Genomic DNA, 25,440 nt, shown 5'->3' on the forward strand with positions numbered 1-25,440 from the left:
TGTATTTTTAGAGTGAGGCCAGTTAGATCCACAGAAAATAAAGCAAATTAAGACAATAAATCTCTACTAAACAGCCAGAGCTCTTTAAGAGAGATGTCTGCAGAGTTGAGAAAACTGGTTTAACCTGTTTCCCATCTCTGATAGTTAGCTGCTCAAATATTGATTTTCCTGTCGAAGATCCCACAAAATGACACCGCAAATTCTGTTTAAGGGTAGATTTCCACTGCTCCAGAGTGTTCCACTTCTGAGAAAAGTGTAAGACAGAACTATCCTGCAGAAGTACGAGGCTATAACAGTTCAGCTACTAGAAAGTGAAAGTTAGAACAGTCTGGAAGCAGATAGAGCAGTCATGAGTTGAGGTATATGCAACTGAGTCATCTTTATTTCCTCTGCTCTCAGTCTATACATTTACGATTCACACAATAACGAAGTGTCTTTAAAAGCTGTTGAGGTGCGACAAAGAGTCGCTCTGGATAAGTTCTTAACCTTCACTTCATCTTATCTCAACGCGTCCTCTTAACACAGCATCACTGCATGTCGAGTATTTCTTCTCTGATGCTTTGGTTCCATCTCTTCATCACCATTTGGAGGACATTTAGGATATTTCCACAAGGACACCATCGATCCCTCTAAAAACACCCCCACCCACCCTCCCCAACCAATTTGCCAGCAGTAAAACTAATATTGTCTTTAATCAGATGCAATTAGGACTGCAAGTTAAGATCTCCTCCCAATTAAAACTCATTAGGCCCATAATGTCATTAGGGGAGTCTTGAGTAACCACCGCTTGCATAGGTGGCTCCTTGGAAACATACAATGGTGCGAGTCAGTATCTGTGGCCTGTGTGAACTCTTTCTTCTGCCGTGTAGAGGAAAGATGTTCAGGTTTAAAGGTTTTTTTTTCCAGTCGGTCTCTGTGAAAAATCTCGACGAGAGAAACACAAAGTTCAATCTTCAATGTTTTAGAATATCTTAAGATGGAAATGTTGGCTTTAGTTCCAGCCAGGGAGACAGTATAGTCAAAGCTGTTCAGTTTTTTTGACCTTGTGACTACAAAGTAGCGCTATTTATATGCAAAAGTTGAAACACTGTATGAGTCAAAGTCCTTCTTTTGTTCCAATAGAAACTCTTTGGTTTTAGAATCGCACAATGACCATGGCGGTCTACCCCTGAGCATCACAAAGCATGAGTTAAATGAGGTTGGTGACGACTCTTAAACAGTCCCTTTTATGTGTGAAATGAATGCAGTGTTCATTTGTTCACATCATTTGCAAGAAAGCAAATACCTTTTATACTACTATCATTTAAAATGTTGTACACTGTGGCTGAAACACAAGCCAGCGATTCTTACCAGTCTGTAGTGTTCAGTAATTAATCACAGCATTGGTAATTTTAGCCTTTTTCTATCCTGATTCATTTTGCCTTGAAGTCTACAAATCCCCTGCCTTTAATTATGATTATACAATACTACACTGCCGACGTTTAATTAACCTCAGGTGAAACTTAACAAAACTGATGCTAAAAGGAGAGACTGCCTATTTGAAACAACATGAGGGACACTCTAAATAGAGATATGCACAGCATTGTTGTTACTGAGAGCACATTGTTGTTGTACTCTCTTGTGTAAGAGTGACAGTGTTTCATGACCTTGAATTATCAAACCAAGTTTTTGTTTAAACTGCGACCAGTGATTATTTATTTATTTATATTTAAGATTCATTTTTGGGCTTTTTTGTGCCTTTAATGGAGAGATAGGACAGTGGATATAGTTGGAGATCAGAGCGAGAGACAGTGGGGAATGACATGCGGGAAAGGAGCCACAGGTGGGACTTGAGCCTGGGCCGCCCGCTTGGAGGGCCTCCATAGATGAGGCTTGCACACTAACCACTGCGCCACCAGCGCCCCGTGACCAGTGGTTATGTTTGGAAACCTGACCCTCATGTATGCATTTAGATAGATAGATTGATACTTTATTAATCCTTTGCAGGAAATTACACCGTCACAGCAGCTGCAATCACGGATCTGTTAGCTGTGTGTTTGTCTGCTGTATTCATTATCTCAAAGAACAAACAATCAATAACACAGTAGACCATTACACTTCTGCAACACGGCTTCAAACAAAAGCAAGCAGCAGGGTCAAATTTGAGCATTTCATTATTGACTACAAACTAAAGAAATAAATGAACTACTGTGTACAAACCCCAAACTATGCCAGATGCATGACAAAATGAAAATATATGAAGAAGCTGCTTTTCTGTTCTTCCTGAACAACCCTCCAATAAACGAGTCAAATAATGTGGAGAGTAGCCAGACAGCATAACTGCTGAAGGTAGATTGAGTTTGCGGGTCTCTCTGTCGTGCTCGAAAACAGTTCACCATCGATTTCTGAGCCGCATGCTGAAGAATACTTCTAAAACCTTGAGACAGCCTTACCTTGAAGTTAATGTGCTAAAGGCAAAGAGTAATGTTACTTCTTGGTAGATTCATGCGATCACAACACTGCCTTTGAAATCCCTCTCAGAACACAGTGTCTCCTCTGGCGAGTAAATAAATCTAAAAGCATATCATTATTCTGCAAACTTTAAACTGCCCGCGAAGGAATGGACTTTAAATGTGCAGACTGTTTTGGGGAGAGCGGCAGCATGGTGATGAGGACGTTTATCAATATGAGGGTTTCAGTTCTGTGGGTAGGGCCTTTAAAATGTCTGTGTGACACCAATCAGCAGTAATTACCGTGGGGGTTTGAGTTTTCATCCCGCCTCTAATTGGCCTTTGCTGTCAATCAACAAGTGATTTCTGTTCACAATTGAACTAAGGGGAATGATAGAGGCAGCGATGGCGGGATAATTGAAAATAATTGAGCAAATTGCGGATTTGAGAAGTTGGCTTCATCAGCACTGCGGGGGCGGAATATGAGCATGTGGAGAGAATAGAGGTGAACAGAGGAAAAGCCTGATCTTAATGATAATGAACAAAACACTCGCCTCCATTTTGCCTCCACCCTCGAGGATACATGTGCTTATCTGAATAATCAGCCTGTGCATGTCTCAATGTCACATGCATGGGAGAAGATGAGCACCTTTGATCTCTGCATCCTGAGCTGCAGAGGCTATTCAGCAGCCTGAGGGCTTACATCCTGGCCCCGGTCTGAAAAGCCTCTCGAGCTCTGAGGAAGTGAACCTCTGTGGTGCAACTGTGCTGGAGTCTCTGCATATAATTAAATGTGTGAATTCCACACTGGGCATGTGTGAGAAGGAGGGAGAGTCCATATGTGGAGCTTTTTTAACATGTCATTTTGATTTAACGGCTAATTTAGCAACATAATGTCTCTACTTTCTATACAAACTTTATTTGGGCTTCACAGTATGAGAGTAAGTAGCAGCATAAATCAACTTCAGTCTACTTCATTTTCATCCGTGGGAGGATTTGTGTATCAGATAAAGTAGCAATACCGACAAACTATTGGGACTAAAGGCAGTCCCTCAGTTTCAGTTGTTTGTCATCTCTTCCTTTTCTTCCTCCTACTCGCCCCATCCTCAAGAGCTGCTTACCTTCCACAGTTTCGAGAAGAAAAAAAAACACATCTCGCCTGCAATTTACATTTCCATATGCTGCCAGTGGCGCCAGGGAGAGTGGATAATTGGGTTGAAAGTGGTGACGGTGAGAGCAGGATAGAAAGGGATACAGAGAAGGCCAACTGAAAAAAAAAAACAAGCCATTACAGGATGGTTTTCTTTTTTCCCCTTCACTCGTCATTTTGCAATGCAGCTCTTAACCACTTGTGTAGCTGAAAAGATTTACCTTGGCCTCCCATTCTCTCTCACTTCGGCAGAATCACTCTGTACTTGCCTCCCCCAGAGCCTCACTCCCGCCCTGCTTCGGCCTCATCCATATTCATCCAGCATCTCTCTCTCTCTCTCTCTCTCTCTCTCTCTCTAGCTCTCTCTCTAGCGCTCTCTCTAGCTCTCTCTCACTGTGTCACCCACAGCATGGTGTTAATACACCAATTAGTACTAAGAGCAGATAATGGACTTTGTCATATTGCAAAAGGGAAAGAGAGACACAGAGACACAGTGAGTGAAAAAGAGAAAAAAAGAGCGCAAGATTGAGAGGGTGAGTGAGACAGAGAGAGAGAAAGAGGGAGAGACAGAGAGAAAAGGGAGAGAGAGAGAGAGAGAGGGTCGGTGGAGTAGTCTTTATGGATGTGGTCTCTGAAAATGTTGAAATGCTGCGTTTGCTGTGAACATCCATCCAATGGAAAGAGCATGATGGGAAGAGTGCTCCAGTGGTCACAGGGTTGCTATATAAAAGCTTAGGTGTTACACCAACGCTTTGCTGGCTCCAAATACTCATGTCTGTTTGCCTTTGTTGGACTTTTAAACCCATTTCATTGGTTTCTTCCCCTTTCACTACTGGAAATACCATACACTCTCTGTTCATATCTACGCCCACAGGCCTTCTATTCCATTGCACTCTATATACAGGGCATGCAGGACTACAAAGACTTCCTCCAACAGCGGTGCTTCTGTTGAACAATATTTTGATTCTATTATATGTAAGATATTGATTTTTTCATCGTCCTGAAAATCAATCTTTTTCTAATGTTTTAACAACACGCAACATTATGAAAAAAACAGATGTGATTTTTTGTGAAACAATTTGAAGCCAATATAAAAGGATGTCTACTATTGATTAGTACTATAATCAGATGCATTGTGAAGTCATGAGAAGCAGCCTTTAATATATGATTAACATCAATATAATTCCATAATTCACTATAACAAATCAGTATATTATTTTGTACACCAAGTTGGAAAATGCCTTTTCATAACTTGTCGTGGCTTGTTACAGAAACTGTCATTGTGTGTCTTGTGGTAAAGGAGCTAATTTATCAATCAGCACAAAACAAAAAGCGATAAAACTGTGAAAACAGGAGATATTTGCAAATAGGGCAAGGTGTTATGTAAATAATGGTGCTGCATAAACATGAGCTCTGAAAAAAATTGCCATTAATGAAACATGAGCCAGAACAAATTAAAATATGCCAGCTGTACGAGTCCATTTTCTCCTCCTTTCTAGAAGAAAACAGGAAATATTCAGGCAAACAGGACTACTGATGCTTTGTTGATAAAGTCTATCTTATCATGCAAGACATCGCCCTATTGAGAATATAAATGCAACATGGAACACAAGTGAACAAAAAGAATGATTATTAACAATGACTGAAATTTTCACAGTCATGGTCGAGCCTGAATGAATTTATTCAGCGCGAGAACGTCCCCACACACTCGTATAAAAAAGCACTACAAAGCTACACTGTGGCTGCCTCTTATCTTGTGTTTCCTTTCATTTTTTCCCATCCCCTGTGTATTTTAACCACTGCATTTATCAACACTTATCTGGATCATTTTATTTGGGGCGAAAGCAGGAAAGTAATTATGATGTGCTATCTAAAAAATTGAAGTCTCTTTTGAATATAGCTGGATCTGTAACTGAGCTAAAAAAAAAAGTACAATTCCTGTAGGATTGGAAAGGTGCATCCATTTATTTGAGGGTCTCTTCAGACATTACAGAAAACAGACTGCTAAATAAAATAAGGTGTAACTCGATGTCCTCATTTTCATTAACTTTGGATGTAAAGGAATGAAGGCATGCCTAGTTCTTCTATACTCTGAACTATTTTAATGACATGTTAGGCTTGTTATGATGTATGCAAAATGTGCTTGTATGTACATTTATATTTTCTGATATACCATTCATTGTGTTTGTAGTCTATTTTAAGACTACTGCATGAACTTAGAGCAGCGTGTTTTACCTGCGTCTCCAGTTAATATAATTCAGTCTCACCATTCAGTACAATAACATCCAGCTTTGACTTGCCACAACATCTGGAAAGCTTTATATAGACGTCTTTATATTCATATTCAACACATTTGACTTTCTAATATGATGTTATTCATGAGTAAAGTGATCAAGCAGAGAGGGCTGCAGTATTTGTAACAAGGGACCACTGGTTGTGTAGAGGGCCAATCAGCACTTAATCATGTGTAGTCACTTCTGTTGTTGCTAAGATACCGGCGTGCGATGAACAACTGCTCAGACTATACAAAGCGTGACTTGATGCTGTGACTGCGTCCACATTCTGTTCTTGGTGGTCCATTCTGTAAAGTAGGTGATCACTCTCTTGTGGTTACACTCAGCACTGTGACTTTGCATGAATAACATCTGATCTAAAAAAAAAACTAAAAAAAACCTGACAGTGTGTGACTGCCATGGAGCACAAACTACATTATGCTAGCTGTTTATTGGCACAATGAGTCAGGCGGCCCTTGAAGGTCAATTGACTGGATTTGAGAGCATAGTACAGAGTAGGTACTGTGTGACAGAAGGATAAGTGGCAAAGGCGCGTAGAGCCCATTCAGTAGAGCCCAATATTAGCCTTCATAATAGAAAGTGACAAAGGCATTTTCAGAAGGGAGAGAGAAATTGCAACATGCACTGGGCACTGGTGCAATTATTGCATGTGATATGGAAGAAGAATAATTTCATCTGGCAGTGTTGCCTTCCCCGTGTGCACCAGGAGACCAAAGACTGCCTCAGAAAAGTCCAAGATTCATTATAGATATTAGCGTCTTAGCCAGGATGAGCTAAAGAAAAAAAATGTAGATAAAAAACAGATATAATGTAAGCAGATTTGTTGGTCATAGTGTTAAAATTTGATAATAAATTCCAATCAAAACATTAAGCACATCAGACATAAAAGAAAGCATTTCTCTAAAACTGCTTTAAAATGACACTGTCTGCTAAACATCAGAAGCAATGTCAACGAGTGAAAATGAGAGTAAAAAGGAGCACAAATAGGTCATGTCTTTGTTACATAGGTATACTGGATTAGCTTCATATTGAAATGTTATGATAATGTCTATGAATGTAGTGAAACAATGACAGGGCACACAAAAGTCTTAAAGTCATTGGACTGATGCACTAATGTCGCTTACATAACCGCATCTTCAAGTTGGCTAACGTTAGCTGACATGAGCTATCATGAGGAACTGTTTCAAGGCCATGGAGGGCTGCAGCAGCACAAGTCCTCAGTGCGCTCTATTTAAAAATGTTTTGTTGACTTGGTAATCAATGCAACTTTTTGTTTCAGTGACAAAGCAGTAAACCAGACATTTAAAAAGTGCCATTGTGTTTCTTTAAAAGGAACAGATGCATTTGTGTTATTGGGTTCAATCTTAATTTAGAGCAATTCCTTGATTGATGGGCAGATGATAATATCAGCCGGTATTAGCTTATCCTGTTACTATCGGTATCGGCTAATTTTATTGCAGATATGCACTGACATTACTAGATTAATTCACCAATCAAATAGCATTTAATTTGAGTTTCATTGTTCACTCCTCTTTCACCAGCAGAGTGCCCTATGTGGATTACAACAAGCATGATCCCTCTCCAGACTGTCAAATGTACATGCATAGTTATTTTCTAGTTTGGTGACCATCTTGTCTTTGTTATACCTTATATATTTTGTGTACCTTAAGTGTTTGATAACTGCAATTGAGGGATCAACGCATGTTGAAATGTGTAAATATATACTTATTTATCTCTACAGAATCCACAAGAAAGATGTCGGCCAATATATGAGTATCTGATTTTTTTCTCTCTCTCTCAAATATAGGTATCAGTCGGGCCCTATGTATTTAAAAAAAGTTCTTGTGTGCTTGTGTTGATGTGTGTGCGTGTGCACATTGCTCTGTATGGTTCCTGGTGCTGCTCTATCCTCTGTGCTGTTATGTTTATGTATGGTACTGTAAATGATATAATACTATATCTGACATATATGTGATGCAATGTGGTACATTGTGTAACATAAATGATGCAGTTGAAATGCAGGATAAGCAGTTCGTAGTCTGTGTGTGCTATACAGTATTATGTATATGATGGCTTATGGCATGTAGACAGCTCATCTCCCACACAGTTTGTAAACCCTTTGATATGTCTGAAAAACTGGAATCATTAATGAATCAAGATAACTAATTACAACAAATATTGTAAGTGTGTTAATAATTGATTATTGAACTACTTTAACATTGCCTACTATCACCATTAGGGACTTTCGGGTCAGTTTTTTTAATTTATATATGCAGACATGCAACACAAATCTGTCACATTGTGTTTATCACATGACTGTCTATCTTCCTAGAGTGTGTGATGCACACTGTTGTTGAATCATGTTTCCTTTTAAGGGTCATTCCTTGTTCTTTTTTTTTCGGGATTCTGAGATTTATTTTTTCTTTTCTTTCTTGCTCCCACCTGAAGAGCCCTGAACTTCCAATTTATGACATCTTGATCTTTTTGAATGACCTTTGTTTTTTTTTACTTTACTTACATATTCAATACTCATGCCACACATCTGATCAAATCAATTTAAGTGTTTACACTAAAAGACTCAGTCATGATTTCATGCTGTCAAGTAAAAAAAGCTTTATTTTTTATAGGCTGTCTACTTTTTTTAAAGAACTACTCTTTTTTAAAGTTATTTTAGTTGAAACAGAGTTAAGAGTTGCGTGTGTCACAGTGAGTGGAGAAATAACAGCAGTGCAGTCAGTTCACCTGTACATCAGGAAATCAATCTTCTTTCTCATGCAGTTTCTGGAGAATTCAACCAGTGACTTTAATCAGAATAAGAAATACAAATCACAAAAACAAATACAATACTAATCCAGGGTTGCTCTTAAACACAATATAGAAGGAATATAGAAATATATAGAATAAAATGTAAATATCTATAGAATATGAATAAGTACCAAAGCGCTGAGTATCTGAAGAAATAATAAGATATATGTACAAACACACAGAATTGAATATATGAACTACAAACAGGTGCAGTGTTGAACAGATGTACTGCACGGATTGTTGCACATATAAGGCTCAATGATGACAGTGTCATCCAGCTTGTTTCACTATTGCACACATGGGTGACTGAGAAAAATAGCTGACAGTTTTGCAGACAGATTGTCCAGTTGAAGTAACATCATACAATGGAGAAGTTTCCAGTTTTGAGTGTAAATAAGTCCCGGGCCTTTAAAATGTTGAAGTAATTTTTAATTTTTAAAGAAAATGGTTATGGTTCTTGAACCTAACTTTTGGAAGCCACGTTAGTAAGTAAAGTTAAAGGGGGAAATAAATCTCCTAAAGTGCTAGTCCTGTTCAGAAGGAGCAGTCTAACTAGTGGGCGGGCAGAGGTGGCACATTTTTCCTGCCTTCAGTCAGGGTTGGTTATAAAAACTGTCTTGACTCTGTCTTTAGGCTACCAAACTGTACGTGATAGGCAATGATGAATGCGCTGGGTTGTAATAAGCCTGATGCAGAGCTGCAGTGGTCGAACACACCGTGTGAATGGTCCTGATGAGAGTGTGCGCTGCCTGCCGACGAAGAGGGAAACTAGAAACGGGTGATCCGCTCGGTGCGTCAGGACGCACAAGATTACCGCAGATGGCCTCTGTAGACTGTTCTAATTCTAGCGGATGATTTCAGAGCGTAGAGCTTTTATTTATTTCAGTCTACACGAAGGTGAAGAGTCGACAGAGCGAGAGGAAAAACGTCCTATGAACAGTTGCACATGAGACATCCAAGAGTCGGTTTGTCTTACGCAGACGTTTTGCGACGGCGGCACATTTGCTCTCATGCTCACCATCTAAGCAGCGACGGACGGACAACGCGACTGCAACTTCAATATAATTAATATTCCACCGCAGTTGAACGTCTTCGTCTTCACCGCTGAACTAACTCGAATGTTATTCTTCTTTTCGAGCAGGACAATGATTTCGTCACTGTTATTTATTTTGATGCCCACACGGGCGCATTTCCGCGAGGATCTGCTCTGCCCGTGAGGATATTCATCCCACTGCCTGTATCACATTTTCAGTCGGGTGGATTTTTCCCCCTCTCTCGTTTTACGGCGGTTTGTCTTTAAGGTAGCACGCTATTAATTTTTAATTCTTATGCATCCGCACGAAGACGGGTCCAGAGAGGAGAAAACGAGTGCTTACCAGAGGAGGGGAGAAGGAGGCAAGTGAGGAGGGAAGCGAGAATGACTGAGACACACTGAGGGGGGAAAAGGAACAGGAGATTGGAGGATTCAAGGTAGGAACGACTCGCAGTCTTCGTGTTATATGTCCTTAATACATGTGATTCCAGTGCGACTACAATGTTATGTGAAGTGCACCACCCAGGCTCTCAGGATCAGGCTGTGTGAGGTGTTCAGGCTAAGCCGATTTATTTATTGATATTTGATGCCTTGGACAGACTCTGAGTTGGTGTTTACGCAGTCGCTTGATGTTTGAAATGCGTACTGGATGCTCTAAATTATTGGGATTTGAGAGTAAGACTCCCGTTTGTGGGCCTGCATGCATCGCACCGTGGCCTGCACACTAATAGATTTACGCAATTTTTATTATAAGGTAGGCTCTTGGAGCAGGGAAACTGAATGTTTGCTTATCCCATGAAAGGGATGCACTGAGAAAATCCATGTAGAAATTGTGAGGGTGTTAAATAGTTAACATTGTCGTAAGTAATGAACTAATTATTTCTGGAGCAAATGGTTAAAAATCATCCTAAGCAGTAAAAAGGGACAAAGGAGTCTAGATGTCCAGGGATGTTGGATACATTTAAACATTTCTCATGGCGCTTCCTCTGTTGTAAATCCAAGAGAGAAAGAAATAAAGCCCCTCTTTCAATATTGGAGGAATTAATGCATCACACTAAAGTATTCGCCCTCACTGTGAACTACTTTACCCAATCCCCCTCGTCCCAGACTCCACCATTAATCCTGTCCCTCCTCAAATCGTTATCTGTAGGCCAGCTGCCCCCACGAGTCCTTGAGAAATGTTCCAGGGTGTCTCCAGCAAAATAAACGTGGATTAATGTCACTCCAATGTAATTGATCACAAATCTGAATCAGACAATATATAGCATTGCTTCATGTATTCAATAATAAATGTGTAACCTCAGAACAGAATACAACCACAGCAGGAAAAATCCTCCCATTTATCCACTTTTTGTCAAACGTGACCCCATAATGTTGAGGGGATCATAAGATGAAAACTGAGACGCCCTCATGATGTTACTATGCTGAACTAATTCCCAATTTAATAATGAAACCTCTAATAAAAAGGCATCAACAGCCTACATTGTACTAGTGATGGAAGAAATTAAACCTTCTGCCTTTGTGTGTTATTATTCTGATAAAATTGAACCTGAGAAGGCGGATGAGAAAGACCCCCAAAAACCAGTTATTTTCTGCCGGTTAAGCCTTATCCTCATTTCACCGGAGTGCATTGTGTTTGTCCTGCCAGTTCTTGGGGAAAAAAAATTGGCATGTCTACTATTCTGAAGGGGCTGAATGAAATTCAAATTCTTCAGGTGGTAAAACAGCAATATTGCAACTGTCTGATTGCGTTATCTGGGCATTCAAGAAGCCAGACTTGGAATTGGTTTACTGCCAAACACTCTCCCCGGGAAGACAGAAGGATTTATTTCCCCCTTGTCTGTGTGTCACATCACCATCAGAAAAATTATTCTCGCCTTTCAGTGGGTGAATAATAGTCATACATTAGCATGGCATTAATGATCGTCAGACTTTTAATAAGTCACTAATCATAATTAGATTTATTTCAGTGCGAGTGAAGCGTTTCAGGAGGCTCTGAATACTGTGGTCAGGATTCAGGCTCCTTGTTATTTTGTTGAGGGGAGTTTGAAGGGAGATGCCACATACGGATCCTGCCTGTCGCTCTTTGCACAGAATTACTGAGCTATTCTGGTTTATCACTGTGCATACATGTTTGCATCCATCACATATGCACAGACACACTTTCTGTTTGCACACACACACACACACACACACACACACACACACACACACACACACACACACACACACACACACACACACACATGCAACACACACACACATGCAACACACACACATACTCTAATTTAATGAATAAGAAAACAGTGCGTTCTCCTAAAAGAGTATAGCCTACTTTATGTTTCTTTCCATTCTTACTTGTCTCAACGTTGTACAATATGTATGTACCCCCTGCAGCTCTTTGACTTAATGAATATGTTAATAGTAAAAAAGCAGGAAGATACAGAACTGATATGAATTTCAGAAAATGACCTATGAGGTTTTACACCCCCAGGACTGCTGGAAGCATTGCATCTCTGTGAGTTCAAAGAATAATCTGAGAATAGGCTTCACTGGATAACAACAGATACTTACTATTACTTTATACTTTATTGTCGTGATAACATTTTACAGTGTTACATTTTTTCCCAACATGACTGCTTGTTAAGGCGATGGACACGTATTGAATGCCATGTGTAAGTTAAGAAATGTGGATTTTGTGTGATGACACTGGAGGTTTTTTCAGTACCCTGTGACGGGCACCAACATCTCTTCTGAGTCCATGTGGTGTGACATGAAGATGTGCGTGACTTTTAGCAGCAGCACATTGTTCTTCCGTTGACAATGGGGCTTTGGTGTAACAAATACATTCATTGAAATGTCAGAGAGAAAAGAAAAAGTACAGTATACAATGGCAGAAAGGAAACACTTAAAGAATGATTAAATTTTTTTTTACAATTGTGAGTTTTCTTTAGTTCCCTTTTCTAAACTGGGGATGTTATTTTTACTCATCGCTATTTGAGTCATCAGAAAAAAGAAAAAGAAATAATGTTTTAAAAAAAAACAATATAGAAAATTTCCCAAAAACTGGACAGAAGTTTGTACAAATTTCAATAATTAAAAGCCTCATAGGTTAAGAGGTTGTTTTTTTTTTTAGATTTATTTTTGGGCATTTTGTGCCTTCATTAGAGAGATAGGACAGTGGTTAGAGTCAGAAGTCAGGGAGAGAGAGTGTAGGGAATGACATGCGGGAAAGGAGCCACAGGTCGAATTCGAACCTGGGCCGCCCGCTTGGAGGACTACAGCCTCCATACATGGGACGCACGCTTTAACCACTGCGCCACCAGCGCCCCGGTTAAGAGGTTTTTTTTAAATAAAATTCTTACGCACAGCGGTGGAAACATTTCCATTTAAGGAAAAACATGCTCCGGTGTTATTCTAACACCTTTAATAAATGCAACAATGAATTAATACAAAGCGAGTGTAACCATCCAACTTTTATTTTTAGTTATGTTTGTCTCTTTGTTTTTCTTCTGAGAAAACTTAATCAGTCGAAGGATGCAGTTAGTTTTTTATCATGTGAGATCATGAATTCTGCATCCATAGAATCTGCTCCTTAAATAAACTAATAGGAATTTCAAATGACTTTTTTCCCCACACACACACACACACACACACACACACACACACACACGCACGCCTAACACACTGACATGTACCCATGCTGCTGCTGTAAACCTGCTCACCTCCAGCAGGGAACGATTGGAGAATCTTTTGTGCCACAGTGATGACGACTTCAGTGCTCACGCTGAAGATAAAAAAACGTTATCTCATCATTGCCTTTTGAAGATGAAAGGTTGCCAGATACGAAATGCGATTGGAACTACAACACGCCTGACAAAGAAGTCTGCCGGTCTTCGGCTTCTCATGGTCAGATTTACAGAAATCTTGAATAATCATGCTCGTATTGATTTCTGTAATTCTGAAGATTATTTGCAATTATGATCCAATCATATAACTCATGATTGAGATTCATCAATTCATCATCATCAATTTTTGACCTTTTTTTTCTAAATCAGTTTTAACATCACACTCAAAGAGATGTCTCTATTTGTGCCATCAGTTCCAACCTTCACTGCAAACATTTTGGAACAAGATTTGTCAAACCATTGCATATTTTCTGACATTTATATGATCAAATAAATACAAATTAGTCGATGGGAACGGGTGGAAGATACAACTGGACATTCATAGTTCCATTATAGTGTGTGAGCAGGCAGCTCTCCTCAACCTATTCCATGTTATTATGGTGGATGTGGAGGTAGGATGGACATGTCAGTGCCTCAATAGGTGTCTTTTTAGGTGCTGCTGTGAATGAATGCACAGCTTCTGAATAGACAAAGGATATTTTTTTGGCCTTTTTTTAAATGCTTTGTCTCTGAAGGAAACTCTTTGGATGGATTGACTTGGAAACTGTTTATCGTGTAGTGTCAGGTAGCTTTTCCTCACTGCGTCCCTTCATATGCAGCTCTGTTCACCTGATAGCAGCAGCTCTGTGCTTGTCAGCAGCCTGATAAGACTTGTCCTGACAGGAAAGCCATTACGATTATAATAACAGTTATTGTGGTTCTCCGTTTTACCGCTGCCGAAAAAACACACTGGAAATGGTTTTAAACTGCTGTTGTTGGACTAATTATTGCAATCAGGAAACTCTATTATATTTTTCTAAGGCTATTCATAATGTGTTGACTGTTTTCCACTTAATGCCAGATTACATTTTTGGAGCATGGACATGAAATAAGGGATTGGAAAGAGAGAAACAAGGAGAGTACACAAGAGAGAAAGAAAATAGAAAAGGTACAGAGGAGGGGGATGGACAACAAGCAGGAGTTGTCTTTGCTGTGTTGCTGAGGTGTGAAAGCGATGGGCAGCGTGTGTCCATCTTGAATCCAGAGGTTTTTGTGCTGTGGACTTCCCATGTGAACGCAGCAGTGTGTAACTGCAGGCTCTGTGGTCTCCTACATCTGGAGAGAGGCTGAAGGTGTGGGCTTTGAGAAGCCAATCTTATAGAAACCTCACCACATACTAATTCAATTCTGTTGCTGCCAGCCTTCAGCCTGTGTAGGCGCCGGGATGGCGAAAATGAACAGGAGCAACAAGAGACAGAAGAAATCGATGAGGACTCTTTTTCATAAATGGAGTGGGTGTTAAATTAGCTGGATGGGCCCATGTAGCAACACATTGGATTGAGTGCCTGGTGTATTTGGGTTGTGTCAATCGACTGAGAGACGACTTGGTGTACAGCAGTGAAAAGACTCCGTGATGCTCAATCAATGTGACCAATCAGCCTCACCAGCAATTAATTTGGATTTACAGAGATAATTGTCAGAGGGAAGGAGGCTTTGAATTGGTGTTTCAAAAGTGCGTCACTGCAGTTATGAGAACCAAATTCCAACCAGTGTTAGTAATGGTTGGCTTTGATTGCCCTTTTGAGCCTGGCTGATTTTCCTATTCATGTTGTTAATAGCAACTTCAAATACCAGTTATCAGCTCACTCTGTTTTTGTCAGTTTTCATTTCTAAATGTGTGTTTAATGGGTTTTCAAGGCCGTGTGCCAGGACACAGCTTTGAAAGCACTTGAGAATAATGATCACAAATCAATATAATCTCACCCTGTTGGTTGTCTGACATTTTAGGAAATCAGTCATGGCAGCTTCTGTCAAGGGGTGCATAATGGCAATGACACTCTTAACACTCTGAAATCAATTCTGATCCCTGTGTACCTACAGCAAAGCACACATACAATCAGAGAGATGTATGCATGCTGATATTTTCCAGGAGAGATTCAGGAAGCAAACACAAACACATGTTCAAACAGGAACATCTTTGTTTCCACTGGATTATGATATCCTTTGACACAAATCGGGTGCTAAATTAGCAGAAAGGTAGAAAAAAAAGACCTCGCACACATTGAGACAGACAGAGTCAGGTTCATCAGGCCATCTTAGTTAAACCCTTGTCCTCAGGTACTTGCGGAAGCTTTCCACGACCAATCAGTTTCATCTGAAAAAGGAGGTGCACACAGATGAAAGGAAACAGGGATCAATTGACCTAATAGCTTGTCCAATCAATCCTTATGTTTTTTCTGATAGCTTGACGGAGGGTGCAGGGCAGAGTGTCGGATGAGGTCCTCTAATTGGCTCGGCCAGAGAGGGTGAAGCGGCAGGGCTGAGTGATAATGGCAGGAGAAGTCACCGCTCCTCCTCACACCTGGCAGTCTCATTCTACTAGCGTCAATACTGACATCTTTGTCCTCATTACCTTCAGCTTAGTTCCATGTACAGAGGCTTCATGTGGGCGCTGCAGGACTCCAAAGATCCTTCATTACACCTTTGTTTACACCGTCGAATTGTTCCGGGCCGCTCGCACTCGGTGAGTAACACAGGAGTCACTCAAGATCGGCCGTGCTACCAATGCGTGAGCTTGGGTGACAGAATTAGGAGGGACGTGTATATAAACAGGAACTCTCGTCCGTGTGTGCTTGTTAATACGTCTCTATATGCTCATCAATGCGTCAGGCTGTCTGGCCCTTACAAGCAGTGATGTTCATCTGAGACTCACCTGAGCCACTCCGCAGAGGATGGCTCGGGCGAGTTCATATTTGTGTCAGCAGTACTCCCCCTGGAGCATATGGTGTTGGACTGTGGTGAGCATGTTTGTGTGTGTGCTTCTCTGCTTATATGCGTGTGTGCGTGTGCGTGTGTGTGTGTGTGTGTCCGTGCTGTGAACAGTGAGAAGAGGAAAAACCAAGAAACAACATGGGACCAAAAGAAGCTGTTTGTTTGTCCGCCTGCCAAAATTGGAGTTGGAGCGAAGCAGGTAGAGAAAAGATAGTGGTGGTGGTGGGGGGTTTGGGATGGGGGGGGGGGGGGGGGGGGGGTGATGAAGCTCCTTGACAGAGGTTTGAAAGGGCACGTATATTCATAAACAGCTGCAACAACACCTAGAGCATTATACATACAGTAGGCAGATGCCAGATGAGACAGAGAGGTGGGAGGTGCACCATGATGGAAAAAGTCCATAAACACCTAGAGCAATGAACAGAGAGAAAGAGAGAAGGGGGAGGAGGGGAGGGGGGTACTGGGAGCATCCGGAGTGGATTAATTAAGGATTATAATTATGTTGGGACTATGCATGTCTCACCTGAGACTGCCCCGTGCCGCTCCTCTCCAATCCTCCTGCCCTCTGCTCCTCTGCACATATGGACACAAACCACAGGAAAATACTCAGCACACTTGTGGTATCATAGCTTCACCTCGCTGACACCGTGCAGCAAAGTGAATGAACGTGATAGTACATTAACCTTTGCAGCTGTTATTTAATAAACCCACAGCAACACCAGTATTATAATGCGAGTCTCCGTGTTCAGGCCATATTGTGCCGAATAAATCTGTGCGCACGAATAGACTGAATACAATAAGGCTTCTATGTTCAAAAAATGTGTGCTCAGGCAAACACTAGTTCAACTCCCCATGATTTAATCTGGCAAATCAAGCCGGATCTATGGGCTGAAAATGTAAAATTAGTAGCTTGTTTCATTGTTGTCTTCCTAGGAAGTTTCTTATACAAACAAAGTTTGCTCCATTTATTACTTTTCTTTGTTGTAATCAAGAGAAAAGAAAAGGTGAAAGGCACAGAGCTATACGGCAGCAGTGGAGGTTAAGATATAAGGATTCATTTAGCAATGCACATTTCATTTGTAAATGAACACAGAAGAACCTTTGACCTGTGCTCTAACCAGCTTAAGGGCCTGTATTCCATTCATTTGTGCTGGCAGCACCTACAGCATCGGTTTCAGAGCGCTTCTCATCGACACTTACTATTGTTAGGTTACGAGACTTAGCTTACAAGCACTTCAGCTTCCCTCGGTACCGACGGTTAACCCTGTTTTAAATTGCTCTGTATGCCTCATATCTACAACAAAACATGAAAATGAGGTAAAGAACCCTGTCCTTGCATTAGTAGCCGCTCTAGACCCTCAAACTGTGCCCTCAAAGCTGCGTTAATGGACACCAACAACTTTTCATTGTCGTTTAAAATAACTGAAATCATCTTAGATTTTTTAACCTTTAAAACATTCAAAGGGTCGGTTATTGTATTTATCTCCACATGCTTTATAATATCACCATCAAGCTCTCTATTCATCTCTGACCTTCAGGTTAATTTTGTACAACAAATACATTCTGACATGCAATTTAACGGGCATCTTTGACCTTCCTTTTTGCATGAATGTCTATATGATGCCAAAAAACCTGTGGTTCAAGCTGGCTGGCTGTTTTATAAACCTTCCATTAAAACTGGCAGTGCTAGCAACTAGCGACCGATATGGGATATTTGGGGCTGATACCGATATTAGGGGGAAAAAAATATACCTGCTGATATCTTTCTCAGATCTATCTTTGATTTTCGATGGGTAGGGATAGATATGTATAGGTATACACATTTATTGTGTTGATCCCTCAAATGCAGTTATCAAAGACTTGTGGAAAAGATATTTAATGGAGACAAGATGGTCACTCAGCTGGAAAGTAACTGCGCATGAACGTTAATCATCGTTTGACACTCTGGAGCGTGATAATCCATATAACACTCTGCTGGTGACAGAGAACTGCTAGAAGTTTAATACAATGCAACTCAAATGAAATGCTATTTAAACTGCTGAATAAATCTACTAATAACAGCACTTTTTTGCGATAAAATTAGCCATACCAGCAGTCACTTGATATGCTAATACCGGACGATATTATCTGCTGGCCAATCAATCGGTCGGGCTCTACTTAATAGCAGATTTTCTTCTTGTACTACAACATAGGAATTGATGTTTTTTCATCATATATTGACTCATAAGGTAGTCTGTGGCTCGGCAATGAAAAAATGTCAGTGACTTATCCTGCAGTCCAGGTGTTATTAGTTATTGTGTTAACATCATTATTTGAGCTAACATGTCCCTCCCCCATGACTATAAATGCAGCAAATGATCGACAACAAGCTCCCAGGTGTGTGTGAAGTAAGCGGCTAAAAATGACCATGCAAATTCAGCAAATCTTCCCATGGTAATGTTAAACATGAGATAGTTTGTTTCTAAAAACTGCACTGCTGATGAACATTTCTTTAGCAACTGTGTGCTTTACTTTCCATGAGTAGGTTATCTTTTATGAAAAAAATCACAGTGATGAGCATCGAGGAAGCTCGAGGATGAAGTACATATATGTAATAAAATAGCTAGTCTGTCAGGATATGAATGTGCTTGTTATCCAATAACCATCACTATTACTCACTATCACACCACTTTTGTTCCCTTCCTGTAGCACTATCAGAATGTGAACACTAACCACATAACGCCATACGTTATCCGACCACAAAAGACACTCACCAGACCACAGCTTAACCTCTGGTCATCTCTCAGCACCAAGACAAAATGGACACACACACACACACACACACACACACACACACACACACACACACACACACACACACACACACACACACACACACACACACACACACACACACACACACACACACAGGGCATAAACTGGCTAACAGTGGCACACAAACACACACTCAGACACATTTGCTGTGCAGCCACAGACATGAGGCATTTAGGGAACAGAATGGAAACAGATTTAATTGAGTCTTTGATCATTATAGAATTACCATGTGCCTTCTTGGCACCCTGGTTATTGTTTCATGGATTAATCGTTTTCAGTCCACAAATTGTGGAATACACACAGCAAATCAGTGTGCCGCCTGCTTGACATAGATATGCAGTCGGAGCAAGGGAGTTTTAATGTGTTCCTGCCCTCCAATTGGCTTTAGCCGTCCATGCGACTTGATTTATTTGAAAGATTGGTTTTATTGATTTACTGAATTAATGTGGTGCCAGTTTAATCAGTGCAATGTGGAACTATGCAGAATTTGACATCTCTGTGAACTCAGATGAATTGAGTGTACAATATTGATCTGGTTATCCACAGTATTTATTCAGCTATTTGTCTTAGAGCTGATTAATTCAGTGTGTACGAAATAATGTAGGTGTGTGTTGTTGCTGCTGTGCAAGTGTTTTTGTTTGTGTGTCTCTCCCTCTCTCCTCCTTCTCTTTATTTTCCTGTACCTGCTGCTACTGTATAAAAATGGAGTGATAAAAAAACGCTCACATGCAGGCTACATGCGTATGCATTTTGAGAGTAATGCACAAATGAATTCACACAAACAGAAGAGTGCACTATTTTATGCAAATAAGTGTTCTATAATGTGTGCAGTTGTGGGGTGTCATCGTGTAACAGCGCTCTGTTATTGCAGCCCATATATTTCCGGGCTGCAGCCGTGTTCAGGGCTGGTGGGGTGATTGAGCAGTATCTGTCAAATAGGGCCAGAGGAGGAGAGTAGTTCCCCAATTAGAGTTAACTCACAATGGATATGGATGCTTTCTGACAGCTGTCTCATCTGATTCAGCTGCATGCTGAAGAAGAACATTTGTGTGGAGATGTTTATTTAGGCTAATTATGAAGAAAAGCAGAACCTTCATCTCTTTCCTCCTCTTTTACCACACACGTTGATATTTCACAAAAGAGAAGCTCAGCTGTGAAATGGTGGCCTTTCATAGAGCGAGTTCCATTAACAACACATTGTGAGGTCCTAGCTTTAATCCTACACAGCTGTATAAGCACATGAGTTAAAAACTACTGTTAAAGAGATCCATTCAATCTCAGCATGTAAGTCAAGTGTATAGCATCCTAAATCTGTACGCTATTGCATATGCTGTTGTGGTTTCTGAAAGCTTGAAAGTAGATTCTAGGTGAAAAATTCAGCAAGAGCAGGGTTAACTTGTTACTGGAGGGTAAACTTGTAAAGTAATGAAATACAGCAGAAATTAAAACTCCTACTCCATGTCTTTATTTAATCAGTTGGCATGGGCTGCAGCTCAGGTCATAATTACCATACAAGTTCAAATAAATGCAAAGGGCAACACTGTGTATTCCACTGGCCTTTCTGCTGTGCATTATATTACACCGTTAATAGTTAGTAAGATGAACAACTAAAGACACTCCAGAATAATCCTCAGCACATAGGACAGAGAGGTTCTTCCACTTTTTAAAAGAAAATGATTGTATTGCAAGTTTTGAGCAAGTTTTTTTGTTGCTAGCTAGTGTGTTGTGTTTCAAATTTGGAAACCTTAAATGCCTAACACAAGGAAGACACAAGAAAACACATTTGTTTAATTATTAACAACTAATATCCTAGTTGGTTACATGTAGAGTCATACTAGCCGACTAGTCTAAAGTTACAAGAAAACACTCACAAAAGTAAAAATTGAGCACAATTTATTAAAGTTAGGGGGAAGCATTTCTTGTACAGTAATCGTCATGATGAACCATGTAACTTTTTAGACTGAGCGGCATCACAGCGTCTGCTGGTAAACAATGTCATATTGGTTTGTCAAGTGAAGCTAACGTTAGCAGTGCTAGCACTACCAGCCTTTGGTCCTACTTGCAAGTTAAAAACCCACATGCATGGGCTAAATGTGGTTGCTCATTGCTCCACTGGATATGCTAGTTTACCTGACCCAGCCTACATACAGCTTTATCTCTAAACCTGCTCGTACGAGATGCTATCTGATCATTTTGCTTTTTTACATCCGCGTAGTAGAGCGAGGAGAGAAGCCCCCAGCTGAGGTTACAGGTGATCTAAGGCTACAGCCCTAGCTAGTAGCGAATGGTTGGTTACCAGCTTGAGCACAACATTTCACCGGCCAACGAACACATGTATCAATAATTTGTTCAACCAACTAATTTGGGTACCAACTAGTGAGGGTGACAACATGTATCGCCTAGTCAAACACATCCCTATGTGCTGAAAGATAGGCTATACCACAAAACAAAAGTTACGCATGTAACTACGGTTCTATGAATTCTGGATGACCGCCAGAGGCAGTGCATAATTATGGAGAAGCTCTGGCGGTCAGGAATAATGAAATAGAACGAAAGTTAACTACGGTTCTATGAATTCTGGACGCACTGACTCGAACTAATGTACACTGACAGAGTTTCCATGGTAACTTAACAATAGCCAGATTTAACAGAACTCAAAGTAGGATTCAAATTTTTGCATGTACATGTAAACTTGATTTTCTTAGGTGAACTAAACTCAGGATTGAAATGAGTGTAAGTAACTTGTCTGACCCTGAAATCAATCTTTTTCTGCATATAGTGGCATATCTCCATTCTGGTTTCTGTAGGTGTTTTGATTGATTGTGTGCAAAGCTGTATTTCTGCAGAAAAAGCTGCATGGCTAACAATGGAATTCAAAGAAATAGAGAGAAAACAAATTCTCAGGGCGACAGGAAAGTGTCTTTCATGTTACGACTGTCTCTGCAAGTGACAAAGCCTGTGTTACAGGCTTCTGTAAATTCATCATCATAACAAAACATCGACACACAGCCTCTCTCCGTTTTCCTTGTGGTGCTTAAAAGATGTTTTTCTCGGCTACTTAGCATCAAACAAATCATGTAAACACTGTCTCCTGAGCAAATCGAGTTACTGGAAACCATGATAATACAATTGCCTTGAGGTGATTCACAGTAAACAGGTTATAGTGTGTATTTAAATGAACTGTTTCACACTGATCTACTACTTTTGGTCCCCACAAAACACAGCAGAGACGCCGGGCTTCTAATCTTTCAGTTTTTTTATTATGCAGTGTTTTTCTCTTTGTACTGTACAGTATGAAAGTATTTACATTAATCTTATTTTGCCTGATGTGAACCCTCTGGTGTGAAGACTGTATTTGACAATTATTATTACAGTTCCTCAGTCAACATACAGTACATACACATTTTTTCTTTTACTATTTGCAGTTTAAAATACCTAAATGTCTTCATACTCTCAGTCCCTCTAGTATGTGCCTGTGTACACTCTCCTGCCCCTGAACCCTGCCCTTACATGCACCTGTGCGGACTCTTCTTCCTCTGCAACTGTACTAATGTTTGCCCTACACTCACCTTGTCTCCTGCTCATGTGCCCCCCCCCCTCCCCTACTGATGGTAGCAGATATGGATGGAAATACAAATGACCCCTGATGAACCTAGATATTGAGCTGTTTTAAAGCCCGGGGCTTTAGACAATATCCCTTCCTTGCTTCGACACTGTGAGGTAGGAGGGGCTAAGGGATGCTCACTACATGGGGGTTTTATGGGATTTATGACCCCCGTCCCCACCAGCTATCTTTCCCTCCACTGGCACTTCTCTCACTGGCTAGAATTAGCAGGCGAGGAAAACAAACAAATAACAAGGAAAACAAACACAACAGCTAATAAGCATGTAGTGACATGAAGAGAAAGCTTTCAGAAGGATGCCAGCTTAGAGAGGCAGAGGGAAGGGAAGTGCGGGGTATAATCTTCTCTCTCTCTCTCTCTCTCTCTCTCTCTCTCTCCTGTTTGGTGTGTCTGCATTTCCCTCTAATTTCCTCCTGCCCCGCTGTCCCCTCCACCCTCTGTGACTCGCTCGTGGGGCTCTCCGAGGAGATCATCTCAGAGCACGGGCGGTGTGAGACAGATGGGCGGATGATGGATCTGACGTGATAGACAGCGGGGTGATGGATGGCTGGCTGGCTGATAGGGGATTAATGCAGTGCTGAGGCCGCTGCAGCCCAGTGGATGGCTTAGCGATAGATAGATAAAACTGACGAGCAGATAAACAAGAGAGGGCTAATCCACGCCCTCTTGATGGACAGAAAATCAAAGCGCCGGCAAAGAAACCACCTAGGGAGAGGTGGACCTGTGTATTGCAATCGCAGGGCGAAAGACCTTTCATGGAAGGGAATGTAAGTGGAAGCAGGGTGGGGAGAGTTTAGGAGGGGAATGGTGTCGTAGTTCCGTGTAGGCAGGGGTTCAATGATAGCACATGTCTTTCAAGCCGGGCTCCATGCTGAATATTTTGGACGAGGGCGGGAGTTTTGGTGATATGGCATGCCGGGTGACAGCAAGGGCTGGTGATTTGCTGTTTGAAATGATGGCGAGCAGTTTGAGTGCGGAGGAGAGATTGGGCATAGCAGCAAATTGGCCGTGGTGCGATGTGATGCGATGATTGGACAGAAGAGAGTGTTCTGTTTTGGAACAGAAGATAGGAGTAATTGTTGTGTCTGCTGGTATTTTAATGCACTTCCCTCGGTGTGACTACTTAACCCTCTGCGTAATATAGGAAAATAAAGGTTTTGGGACTTTGTGTTTATGCTATTCGGGTAACTGGTGAGTTGAAAAGGCCTGTCGTGATGAGAGAAGAAAAAGATCGAGGGGGAGTGGAGGACAAGCCCGGTGAGAGTTCCTCTGAAAATAGGGAGCAAGCTTCCTATCCCTGCGTTATTAGTGAGTGCTAAGCTTTGTCTCTGTTCACCGTTTCAGGGGACCCCAGGGGTTCTGGCATCGATCTGGTGTGCTCAGAATGCACTCCAGTGTCACCTATTTAAACACAGTGAGCCGCCAGCCAACAGAGACGAGCCTTTATTTATCAACCCTCTGATTTTGGCTGCATGGATGACAACCTGATTAGCACTTAAAGGAGCTCTTAAATCTTTTATTGGAATATGTGGAGGCAATCTATTCAGAGCGGGAGACAGCAGTCCAAGCCAGAGAGAGTTATGGAGGATGATGTGAGAGGCTAGGTGAGGGACAGTGTCATCCAGAGGGTTAATGAAGGGGAGGGACAGGGTGGAGAGGCAGTGTGTGACCGGGACAGTGGGAGAGGAAGAGAAAGAGAGAGAGAATGTGTGTGTGACTAGGAACAATAGGTGAGAAGTAGGAGTGTGGGTGAAAGTGTGTTCATGGGACTGAGGAGTGGTGGCAGAGATCGGGGGCCAGAAGAGAGCACAAGTGGCTGTGACCGTGAACGAGTGTGGAATGAGTGGGTGAGACCATTGTGATGGAGTGAATGCCTGAGCAAACGAAACAAATTGCTGAACAAACAAGTCGCTGAAGACTGTGTGTGTTTGTGTGCAAAGCGCGTGGGTGCTGGTTCACGTGTGTGCGTGTGGGCCGATGAATGAGTGAGGCATGATGAAAGAGACTAAGTGAGCGAGTAATGGGGGTTAGTGATGGGTGTGTTGACGTAAAGTGTCAGCTTTAACCACGTTGACCCACGAATACAAGCTGCATGCACAAGTGGCTGGGTTTGACTGCCAGCTTGGACGTGAAGCGACTGTAAATCTGGACATGAATTTTCGACTTGGATGCGAAATGAATGCAAATCTGAAAAAGTAGGCGGACGGTGTTTGCACGTCGAGCCACATGTGTCAGCCTGCTGACGTTTCTGCATCGTTTTAGATGAGCTCAAGGGAATGAGCATCCCTCCAGTCTCGTTGGCACATAAATACAGGCGCAAGTAATTTCATGTTCTGCGTAATCAAATGGGATTGCTCATGGGTTTTATGTCTGGGGTCATTCCTTTTCTTTTCCTCTTGTCATCAACAGGCTGCCAAAGTAAAGGTCTGTATATTCATTTAATATTTATCTCTATTAAATGCTAAATCCAAATTTTCAACATGCTGTTTCATGGAACAGTTTCGTTACATGTAATAGATGAGTACATTTTCACTCATAGGGAGACGAACACCACACGTTGCCAGTGCTCGATTAGAAAGGAGCTGTTACTAGAGAGCAGCAAGATCATTCATTCTTCCTCTCTGTCACCTTGG

At 41.3% G+C, this 25,440-nt stretch overlaps 1 protein-coding gene across 1 annotated transcript in view; it reads left to right on the forward strand.

Moving 5' to 3' along the window:
- Window positions 1-9,321: 9,321 nt before the first annotated feature.
- Window positions 9,322-25,440, forward strand: part of adgrl1a (adhesion G protein-coupled receptor L1a) — a 92,878-nt gene continuing 76,759 nt past the window's right edge. Inside the window, exon 1 of the mRNA XM_061026920.1 lies at window positions 9,322-10,148. The gene's annotated coding sequence lies outside the window, so the exon portion shown is untranslated. The remainder of the gene's footprint in view (window positions 10,149-25,440) is intronic.

Source organism: Labrus mixtus, chromosome 20, assembly GCF_963584025.1.
Source record: "Labrus mixtus chromosome 20, fLabMix1.1, whole genome shotgun sequence".
NCBI classification, from domain to species: domain Eukaryota; kingdom Metazoa; phylum Chordata; class Actinopteri; order Labriformes; family Labridae; genus Labrus; species Labrus mixtus.